Source organism: Corylus avellana, chromosome 10 (assembly GCF_965113065.1).
Source record: "Corylus avellana chromosome 10, dhCorAvel1.hap1.2, whole genome shotgun sequence".
NCBI classification, from domain to species: Eukaryota; Viridiplantae; Streptophyta; class Magnoliopsida; order Fagales; family Betulaceae; genus Corylus; species Corylus avellana.
Genome location: NC_142499.1, coordinates 9,950,639 through 9,962,250, shown reverse-complemented (window position 1 = coordinate 9,962,250; position 11,612 = coordinate 9,950,639). Strand labels below are relative to the sequence as shown.

The 11,612-nt window shown below is 38.9% G+C and overlaps 1 pseudogene across 1 annotated transcript; it reads right to left on the bottom strand.

Moving 5' to 3' along the window:
* Positions 1-374: 374 nt before the first annotated feature.
* LOC132162285 (uncharacterized) lies at positions 375-5,328 on the bottom strand (annotated as a pseudogene). The gene is made up of 5 exons (XR_015909394.1): positions 5,238-5,328; positions 3,448-3,862; positions 3,255-3,357; positions 750-1,192; positions 375-654 (listed from the first exon to the last, which is right to left on the bottom strand). The product of XR_015909394.1 is annotated as an uncharacterized LOC132162285 (transcript).
* Positions 5,329-11,612: the final 6,284 nt, after the last annotated feature.

Sequence of the window (11,612 nt, the reverse complement as noted above, 5' to 3'; positions counted from 1 at the left end):
TATCATTAAACAAAAATTAAATGATAGGCAACTGAGATAATATTAAACAAAAATTACTCATAAAATTCAGCCCAAGAAAAAATCTGGACCAAATATATAGCTACCCTAGCATATATTGCAAATTAAGATTATGGTTCTAAATGGACAAAACTATTCAAACTTATAAACATCTCTAGGCATAGAAAGCCTTGCCTACAAAATTAACAATAATTAACCGAAAACAAAAACAAAAAACAATCCCAACGTCTAGCAACTAAACAAAAACTAGGTGCAAATTGAACATCTTTGTTTTTATAATCTAACAAAAACTACTGCACGAGAATCAATCCCAGTAAAAGTTCGCACTTAAAAGCAACTCTATGCACAAAGCCTTTCTTGTATACAAAATTAACAATAATGAACTGAAAATAGTGGTGCCTTGTTGCTTGATTATGCTCGTGGACAGTAGCAGTTGCGCTTATTGCGTCTATTACCTGATGGTGCTGGTGGGTGGTGACAGTTGCGCTTATTGCCTGTTGATGCTGTTGGTGACAACGGTGGTAGTGGTGGTGGTGGTGACTCAATACCTGGTGGTGCTGGTCCAGGGAGTGACACAGGATTGAAAACCGACATAGATGCATCATTTGAAAAAATCTTGATAGCTACCCAAAAAGACTATAACAAAAAAAAAAAAAAAAAGAAATGTAATTACAAATATACCTATAATGACAATTATCTTATTTATTAATAATTCAGTCAACAATTTATACCTCAACTTGATTCAATCCCAATTCAACTGGGCCATATGTTCGTACGCTCAAAAGATTTGCGTGATATATAACCATATACCAATCGGTCTCCCTTTCTCCAAGTATGTATCTATACACAGTAAAATCCCCATATTCAAATCCACGTTTAAAGATAGTCCACGTTTCCTGAAATTTTTTCCAAAACATTTTAGTTCCTCCAATCTCTATGGCATTATTTTCACCAGTTGGAGGCCCTTCTGGCATCACAAAGTAGTACTTGTCACAGAAACGACGGTCCAAAATTTGGAATCTCCTTCTGACCTCATCTATATCAAGCGGCAATTCGCTTCGACTGTGTAATTGGTGAACAAATGGATGAGGAAACAAATTTCGTTCATGACGAACCAAGGGGTATAAAAAATCTCGAAGAAGACAAATATCTGAAGGAGCAAATGCGTACATACCTAAAAAAAATGATCAATAATTAACTAAAAAAAGGACAAGTTCATGGATACTTAACAAAAATCCAATAAAAAGCGACCAAGATGAAACTAAACAAAAGTTATTCCATAAAATGAAGCCATAGAAAAAATTCAGACCATGTAAACAACTACCCAAGCAAATTTAGATTATTGTTCTAACAAAAATCCTAAATGGGAGAAACGCGGCAGAAGACTCGATGGAAGGTTCTCTCTCTTTGCATCTCCCCAGTGGGGCGGCGCGTGAGATTGGATTTTTTTGAAACGTATTCTTGGTATTCCGCTGATTATTTTCTCGTAGTAGAGTAGATGGGGTATTTGGGATTCTTTTACTTGGAAACTAAATCGTTTAAGATTTGTTCTGATGTGAATGGCGGGGTTCAACTAGTCGAAAGAAGTAAAGGGGTGTCCCGGGCAGTGATTATGGCATGGCCGACAGTCTTTTGGCTGCTGAGTGCATGGGACTTTCTGACCAAAGATGCTACAGTACGTGAGAGCTGGACGTTCCGATTTGGCTGCTTCGTCTATGTGATGCAAAGAAGAAAAAACGCTCATGGAAACTTCTTGGAGCTATCGGAATACGGAGACTGAGGGTGGAGAAGCTTTGTGATCATCCCTGAGGGGGATGATGGGGAGGGTTGGGAAGCATGTCGTGTCCAACTAGGGAAACTGAAGTTGTATTTCGACAAACAAGGAGCAGGCGGAACGTCTGCAGGTACGCAGACGGCGCAGCAACCAGCAGGTAAAGCGGAAGAGATGAAGAGGGGGAAGCTGCCAGCGGGGTCATCGGGGGTTCATGAGCTGGGATCATACGCAGATGTGGTGATGGGGAGAAGGATTCCGGCCATGGCTTATGGGTACGACGGAAAAAATGACTGATTTGGCAGGGAAAACAGGCTGCCCGTGACATACCCACCTAGGAAAGCTCTAAGGACAAGGTCCCTGAACTTGCTCCAGGAAATCCTGTTTTTTCTAATATTCAGGCCGGAAAGGAGATGCTGCTTTCTTTTAAGAAAAATATTGACAGCTGTATTGAAAAGATAATGGAATGGGGGACTCAAGGAGATAATATTAAGTTGGGTCAGAAGCTTGTTGGAAGACTGGAAGCGGCCCAAATGGGGGAGATTGAGGATGTACACGTGCAGCCCAAAATAAGTGGGAACCCAGCGGACAATCCACCCAAGGTGCAGCCCACAATGAGATTCAAGAAAACTTACACCCGCAGGCGTGGACCCAAGAGGCAATTTTGATCACCGGAGTGTTGCTCCGGCGATTCGCCTTCTGGACCAGAACATGCCGACCATTCCAACCAAGCTAATTCCCACTTGTCAATACCCAATGATAGTCTTCTACAGCATGATGAGGAGGAAGCAGGCAGTTCCAGGGCAGCAGACGCATCTGGGCAGTGTGGGTCAGGAACAGATATGGCCGCATTGAGTAGAGATAACCTCCAAGCACCTGCCAAATGAGTTTCCAAGGAGGTATATACATGTACAGACCTGGCCGATACCTTCACAAATGGCGCGATGCTCTCTAAGGAGGAGACTAGACCGATGATACCCGGGCAGGGTGGGCTCTACACAGACAGGGCCGAAATGGGTGAAAATCATGCCACAACACCTGTGGGAGTAGTTTCCGAGGATACCACCCAGCCCATGATCACGGAGAATGCGGCAATCAGCGCTACAGTAGTTGCCGTAACCTCCGAGAAGGATACTATCCACTCAGAACATACCAGAGATACCTCAATGGGTTTCAAGTAGCCCAAGACCAAGATTAATGAAGCAGCTATACCTATAAAAATCTCCGAGAATTCACATCAAGTTAATGGAGCAGCATTATTAATCGAAAGAGGAGACATTGATAGGGAGGGATCAAGAAATGAGGATGAGGGAGAGAAGGAAACAGCAGTGGAATTAGATGCAGTAGCTGAATTTAAAACTGTGATTAATTAACTTCGAACCACAATTTTTGCAAACATTATACAGTTGTTGCTATGAAGCAAGACAATCACTTACGAGCCAACAATGCAGTGGTGCCTTATTACCTGATGATGCTGATAATGGTGGTGGCAATATTGATAGGGGCACCCGAATGAAAGGGTTGAAGTGTACATATACTGGAGAAATCTTGACAGCTTTCCACCGCAACTATATAAAGACAGAATTAAATTTAATTACAAATATACCCATAATGAACAATTATCTGATTTATTAATAATTAACTCAAACTATTTATACCTCAACTTGATGCAATCCCAATTCAACCGGACCACATTTCAGCACTTCCTGTGGATCTACGTGATATATAGTCATATACCAATCCCTGGGACTTTCATTATCTATGTACGTGTACATAGTAGCCCCCCCATATGTATATCCCGATTCACAAATATCCCATTCGTCACTTTTCCTCCAATACGTTTTTTCTCCTAGGAATGATGTCGAATTCTCTATACCAACTGGAGGCCCTTCTAGCATCACAAAGTAGTGCTTCTTCTGGTCTGAAGGTTGGAAAATAACATCGATATGATCGATATAGATGGGAAAGTCACTTTTATCATGTAATTTGTGAACAAATGGATGAGGAAATAAATTTGGGGGTATACAAAATCTCGGAGAAGACAAACATCGGAAGGCACAAAAGTGTACATACCTAAAAAATTAACAATAATTAACAAAGAATAAGACATGTTGGATATCATTAAAAAAAAATTAAATGATAAGAAACTAAGACAAAATTAAGCAAAAATTACTCCATAAATTCAGCTCTAAAAAAAATCCGGACCATATATATATAGCTGCCCTAGCATATATTGCAAATTTAGATTATGTTTCTAAGTCCTAACCAAAAACCTAAATAGACAAGTCTATTCAAACATATAAGCATCCCTAGACAGAAAGCCTTTCATGCTTATAAAATTAACAATAATTAGCCAAAAATAAAAAGTCTCAATGAACAGCAACTAAACAAAAATGTTGTGCATGAAACATATTTTAAATTACTCTCATAGGTGCATTGTTAGTTTTCGATTTATGTTATTTTATTACTAATTATAAATTATATATGTTTTATAGGTCTGAATGCTTAACTCTACTAAAAGGTAGCTGTAGTGAATAGAAACAAAACAGAATTAACTAAAAAGACCAACATGCTAAAGTACTAGTTTATATTTAAGGACAAGAGTAGAACACTGGAAAGGAGTTGCAGAAGCAAAACAAAAAAATTGCCAAATATCCACCTTATAACTGTACATCAGGTTCAGAGTGGACTCTAACTCGAGTGGGTTGAACCCAACCAAAACTAGAAGACCTATTGGCTGTGATTAAACCTAATCAATAAACGAAAATAGCCAACCGGAATTTCATTAATTGGAGAAAAAACTTGGATTTGAATCAATCTCGGATTGAGAGTCATTCTGCACACATCTGAGTGTTTTGACCATAACTTTTGGCTCAAGTGTTGGATTGAGGTGAAACCAACATCATTTGAAAGCTAATTTAAAAATGAACAAATGTCTTTGAAATACAATTTTCCTAAGGGGGTGGGAATGTTAGGTAACAATCAATTAGGCCAGAAATAAGTAGGGAAGCAATAAATTCAACACAGTCACTTTCCACAATATGATTCTCAAATAGCAAACCCTAATCTCCAATTAATTACATTGCCATGGAAAGGATCATCATAAAATGCAATAACAATCCTATTGTATCTATTTTATTTTCCTAGTTCTTTGTGTGTTCTTATCATTCCCACAACCAACAAAAAGGAATTCAATAATATGGCAACCAAAATTCGAATCGGGCATAGGGGATAAATTTGTGCCTACCTAATCAACAATACAAAGTCCACAAACGAACAAAATCATCTAGGCGTGGTGCAATTCGAAGGAAACACAGATTTTATTATTTTAAAAATTAAAAAAAAAAAAAAAAAAGAAAAAAACACACACACACACACTAAATCTCAAACCCCAACCCTAACCCTAAAAACTAAATCATGAGTAGATTTGGGTGAAGAGTTTGCTTACCCCGCGCGTTAATCTCAAGGAGAAACTCGGCTTTTTGAAGATTTGCAAAGTTTTGAGTGGTTTTTGGCTGAAATTGGTGGTTTCGGAGAAGTTTTCGGTGGAAGTCGAAATCTGAAATGAGTTTTTTTGTTCCAAAATAAATATTTCCAACAAACCTTAATAAAGACAAAATTTTGATTAAAAAATTATCCCATGAAAGCAAGCAGAGCATGGAAATTTGATTAACATTAAATTTACAACACTTTGTACATATAACAAATATAAAACAACATCATCTCAAACACAAATCATAAATCAAACCCCATATGTAAAATTAAAGACCTAAAACTAAAATTCTCAATAATGACATCAAGCAAAAGAATACCCAATCAGATAAACTTTTGGCTGTGTAAGAGAAAGAGAGTAAAAAATTGAACCTGTAGTTGAGTAGGTATACTTGAGACGGCTCAACTACGAGCAGTCTGGCAGAAAAGAGCAGTTGGGAAAATGACTACCCAGAAAAACGATTAGTTTTTTTTTGGGGGAAACTTCAGAAAACCCCCCTGAAGTTCCAGCCGATTTGAAATACCCTCCCTGAATTTTCAAAACTCTCATTTAAGCCCTCTGAACTTCCATTTTCTCTCACTTTGGACCCCTTTAACATTAAACTACGTCGTTTTGAATGTTTTATACCCTTTTTACCCTTCCCCAAAACTACGTCGTTTTGTGTCCTAAAATTACCCAGCCTAAAACGACGTCGTTTTAGGCATTAATTTTTATTTTTTTAAAAAAAGAAAAAATTTATAAATTTTAAATTTTTTTTTAAAAAAAAAAAAAAAGAAAAAAGAAAAAAAAAAAAAAAAAAAAAAAAACTCTGCCACCCCCTGGCCGGTCTGGGGGTGGTCGGACCACCCCCTTGGCCAAGGGGGTGGTCCGGCCACCCCCAAAAGGGAAAAAAAAAAAAAAAAACGGGGGGGAGGGGTGCATATGGGGTGGCCGGACCACCCCCAAGGGGCTGGGGGTGGTTTCGGCCACCCCATACGGCCGGTATGGGGTGGCCGAAACCACCCCAGCCCCTTGGGGGTGGTCCGGCCACCCCCAAAAACACCCCATCCCTTTTTTTTTTTTTTTTTTTTTGGCCAAGGGGGTGGCCGGACCACCCCCTTGGCCATGGGGGTCGTTCGACCACCCCCAAATCGGCCAGGGGGTGGCTACAGCCACCCCCTTGGCCAAAAATGGGGCGGTCCGGCCACCCCATTTTGGCCAAGGGGTGGCTGAAGCCACCCCCGGTTTTTTTTTTTTTTTTTATATATATATATTTTACTTTTTTTAATTAAAAAAAAAAAATTATGCTTAAAACGACGTCGTTTTGGACTGGATATGTGTTGTAATTTTAGGACACAAAACGACATAGTTTTGGGGAAGGGTAAAATGGGTATAAAACATCCAAAACGACGTAGTTTAATGTTAAAAGGGGTCCAAAGTGAGAGAAAACCAAAGTTCAGGGGGTCTAAGTGAGAGCTTTGGAAATTCAGGGAGGGTTTTTCAAATCGGCTGGAACTTCAGGGGGGTTTTCTGAAGTTTCCCTTTTTTTTTTTTAATGAATACCAGTTGCAACGGAGTAGCAACGCATCAGAAATCCTCATCTTGCTGAGCTGGCGTGGTTAACTGAACCACAGTTAGTAGCAACGTATCAGAAAGAAAACCATCCGCAATTCCGCATCTTGCTGAGCTGGCGTGGTTAACTGAACCACAGTTAGTAGCAACGTCTCAGAAAGAAAACCATCCGCAATTCCGCATCTTGTTAAGCTGGCGTGGTTAACTGAACCACGGTTAGTAGCAACGCATCAGAAAGAAAATCATCCGCAATTCCGCATCTTGTTGAGCTGGCGTGGTTAACTGAACCACGGTTATGAGCTTAAAAAAAGAAAAGAGAAAAAAAAAAAAAATTTCAAAATCACGTGTGAAGAGTAAAGTAGGTTAGGATTTCAAATTTTTCATTTTTTTCCCCCCAAAACTTTTCCTTCCCCTCCTCTCCCTCGCTGCTCCCTCCTCACCCAAGTTTGGCCTTCGCCCACCACAAAGCACTACCGCCACCCACCGTCCGGCCGAATGTGATCCGCACCACCACCGGTCTTTGAGTTTGGCATGCTGCTGCTCCTCCTCCTCTCCCCTCACCTTCGGCCTCTGCCTACACCAAGCACTGTCGCCGCCACTAAACGCCACCCATGCCACCACCAGCGATTCCCACCGAGTTGAATAAGGTAATATTAGATTTTTATTTATTTGTGATTTAGTTTCCTAAATGGATTTGTTTCGGTGTGTTGTTATGATACCTTGTGCTCATTACAGGTTTGTCTGTTTATCTACAATTGGTGATTTTTTTGTTTGATTTCGAAAATGGGTAAGAATTTTTGGTTCTTTTTTGTTTTTCTTTGGGTAACCGATTATGGGTTTGTTCTAATTTTGTGATTTCCTTACTGTTCTGACGGAATTTGAATGATGGATTTTTCTGAGTTTGATTTTTGTTTGATTTTTTTGTGATTTCCTTACCGGTCGCATTTGCTTCATTTTTATAAAAAAATTTTGTTTTTTTTTTTTTTTAACTTTGTTGTAGTATGTTGTTTTATTGTTGGCGTCATGTGAATTTGGTTACTCAGAAAACCGAAGAAAGGAAAAGAATAGAGGATGGGATTAGAAAATTCGGACTCTGAGGTGCTAAAGAATTAAACCCATAAATCTGTGGAACCGACCTGCCACTTCCTATTATTCATCAAAAAACCAAAAGCTTGAATAAGAAAAATCTCAACTCGACTATTATCAAAAGAACATTGCTATGTAAATTGAGTGGAGGGTAGTTTCTATTTTTATTGGGCAAAATGAAAACCTTTTAGCCTAAATTTGAATGTTTAGAAAAGTCAAAGATCATTCTCAGTAGCTTCCTCGTCATTTTTCTTACATTGAAGAATTTAAACTACTTTTAACTTCCCTATATCAAAATACATTACAATAGCTTCCCTTAATCATTCATTATATCATTAAAATATTTATTTTTTTAATTATATTATATATATAAGAGGAGAGATGAGAGAAAATTGTGAGACATGAGAGGAGAGAGGAGTGTGTAGAGAAGAGAGAGAAACTTTTTTTTTTTTTTTTTTTAATTTTAATAATAATAAGGATTGCAATAGTGGAACCCAATACTTTGAGTTTTACTGTAACGATCCTCATGGTTGAGGCTCATTTAGGGAATTTACTGTAGGACGCTTTTTGTGATTTTTTAGACATATTCCCTACACATAGGGAACTGACTCCCTTATAGGGAGTCTGCTGGGAATGCTCTAAACATGGTAATTTAACTCTTCTTGGATGTTTTGAATGGACTTCAATTTGTTTGTTACTGGTAATTATACCACTCTTATGATGTGTATTTAGGTAATGACTCTAGTAATGTGAAGGCGGAGGCAGAACTGTTCAAATGAGCATGCACCTTTCACATTTGTGTAATAATATGTTATGTCTGCATTTGTTTTTTTTTTTTTTTTTCAAATGAAGTTAATGATGTAAGCATAGCATATTAACGTCTGAGTATTGTGTATTCCATTCAAGCCGTATAGCATATTTTGAGCTTTTATTTTGCAGATTGTTTCGGGTTTCTAGCTTGTTGGGATATATTAAGTTGATCTGAATTGTAGTCTCATGACTATGGAGATTAACCCTGACAATGGCATTATGGAAGAGCTGAGGCTGACAAGAATGACAAATCGGTCAAGGATCTCTTGTTGCTGCTCTTCAAGACGACCCTCGTGACCTCCAGTTTCAGCCTTGATGAACCCAACACATTTGCTGCTAGAATCCGTAGGATGTTGAAGCTCGGTCTCAGCATTGTGAGGAAGAGACTGGTAGTGACGATACTGACATGCTTGCTTTGTAGGAGGATGCTGCAGAGGAGAGCGAGATGGAGGAAGTGGACTAATTTAGTTTTGTTTGTAAATGTAATATTTTGGTCCTTTACGTGTTGGTAGGAGTGTGTCAGTTCGAAGGGGGGGATTTTTGTTTTAGTTTCTATAGTGTGGGCTTTGTGTTTGTTCTTCCTTTGGGTTTATAAATCGAGTTTGTTGTGCTACACTGCTCACTTTGTGCTTTTTGTAACAACTTAATATAGAATATGAGCATCCCTACCTCTATGACTGACTCATTGGTGGATAAATTTTTTGTGGATCTTTGGATGAGTTTTCCTTACAAATTGTTATGTCAGGTCTCTAGAGAACTACCATTTGATTTGCGGCTTTTGGGATGATAATAATTAACGACAAAACTCCCCTGCAAATGAAACCTATGCAAATTGCTGGTTATAGTTTCTCTGAAGAGAATCAGGCCCCCCTAAAAAAATTGGTTAATTTATTTTATTTTATTTTTTTTGGGTGGTGTTTTAGCATTAATAGCGTTAATTGACGGAGCATTTTATCAAAGCAGCAAGTACAAAATAAGTTGCCACCTTTGATAACAGCCGTTGTCAGCAAATCAAACCAACTCCCAGTGATAACAGCTGTTGGCTGAAAAAAGAATCTACTCAAGATATGTGAAAACATATTGTCTAGGAATCAGTTTAAAACATGCTTTTAATAAGCAACAAAATTTTTCCTTAAAAAAAAAAAACAAATCAGCAACAAAATTTATAACCATAATGAAGCACATGATTTTCTCGTTCCTGTCAAACCAAAACTCAAGGAAATACATAGCTCGTCATCTTAACACTACTGGAATTAGAGATATAATACAATGGCACATTCTCTGTATTGTCAAGCCTTCTACCAGTACCCTGCAATATCAAGAGAGCATATGAAATAATTGTTAGGAAATTGATAATAAATTGACAACCAATTTCCCACCAACCCTTTATGTGAAAGACAAGTTTGAAGAGAAAACACACACGAGAACACACATCAATCACACATGTACACAAAGAGTTTACGTGGTTCGTCCCAAAACCTAGCCTACATCCACCAACAAGAGAGTTTCACTATGAGCAAATTCTTAAAACTCACAGTACATGTTCATACCACCCAAATACACTTTACACCAAAAAAAAGCCTCACTCGCTAATCTCAATACAAGTGATAATTGAGTTAAAGGACAAAAAACACTCACTCTCTTGCCCCATCCCCTCCCTAGCTCTCTTCTCTCTTCCTCACATTGAAGAAGTTCTTTTGGGATCTCTTCTAAGGGATTTAGAGATAATTTCCTCTCTTTTGCATACCTCCTTATATGGGAGCAGAAGGGTTCGTGAGAAACATGAAAGTCCATGGTTAGTGCAACAACCATACACTATTCCTTTGATGTCTTGGTTGGTGCAACAACCATGCGAGATTCCTTTGACGTCTTGCTTGGTGCAACAACCATGCAATATTCCTTTGACGTCTTGGTTGGTGCAACAACCATGCACTATTCCTTTGACATTTTGGTTGCCAAACTCCACCAACCATTTGACCCATGTGGGATTCATGGCTTGATTAATTCAGGGCATATTCCAACAATCTCCACCTTGACTTGAATTCCATCAAGCCGCAACAATCTCCACCATGACTTGAATTTCGCAACCTCCACCTGAGACCTCAGGTCTGCATCTTGACTGATGCCCATCCCCACGCCCTGGGATGTTGTACAAAACATTGTCTATACCAACAGTCATAATTAACCCAAGAATCGCGGTGTGGATTCTTTTGTTACTTGTGTTAAACCCAGGACTCGGTCATCCAAATTGATCTAACTAACTAGTCCATACCACATGTATATGTTGATCAGGCACACACATATGAGGAATTCATGCAAGCAGGTATTAATCAAGTTAAATAGCACAACAAGATCATCACAAAGGCGCCAATATTGAAATATTAACCAAACATAACTAGGGCTTCAATCTAGCCCCATTAAGTAAATTAGTTACACATAGAGTTGATGTTAAACATCTTCATAAAAGAAAAGAAAAGAAAAGAAAAGAATAAACCCGAGACTTGAACTTGAGAGCTCCTATCCTTCTCCTTCTCCCAGCCTCCCTATTCTAAAGGCTTAAGAGTCTATTTATAGGCTTTAGAAGTCCTTGGAAAAGTAGTAAACCCTAGGGTTTTCTTAGGGTTTCAATCCTATTACAATTTGGAGTATGAAAAACCCTAATATGGAAATAGGAACATTATAGCCGCCACTTGGAATGCCTCTTGTGCACGGGTGCGCTCGATCGTAGCCCGTGTGTGCTCGATCGCAGGTCTACGATCGATCCTTCTTTTGGCCTACGCTCGATCGCTCCTAGCCTGACTCGTGCAGTATCTTCTCTAGTATTGCGCTCGATCACAGGTACCCTGCGATTGATCGTAGTACCAGGGAGTTCCAAATTTCCAT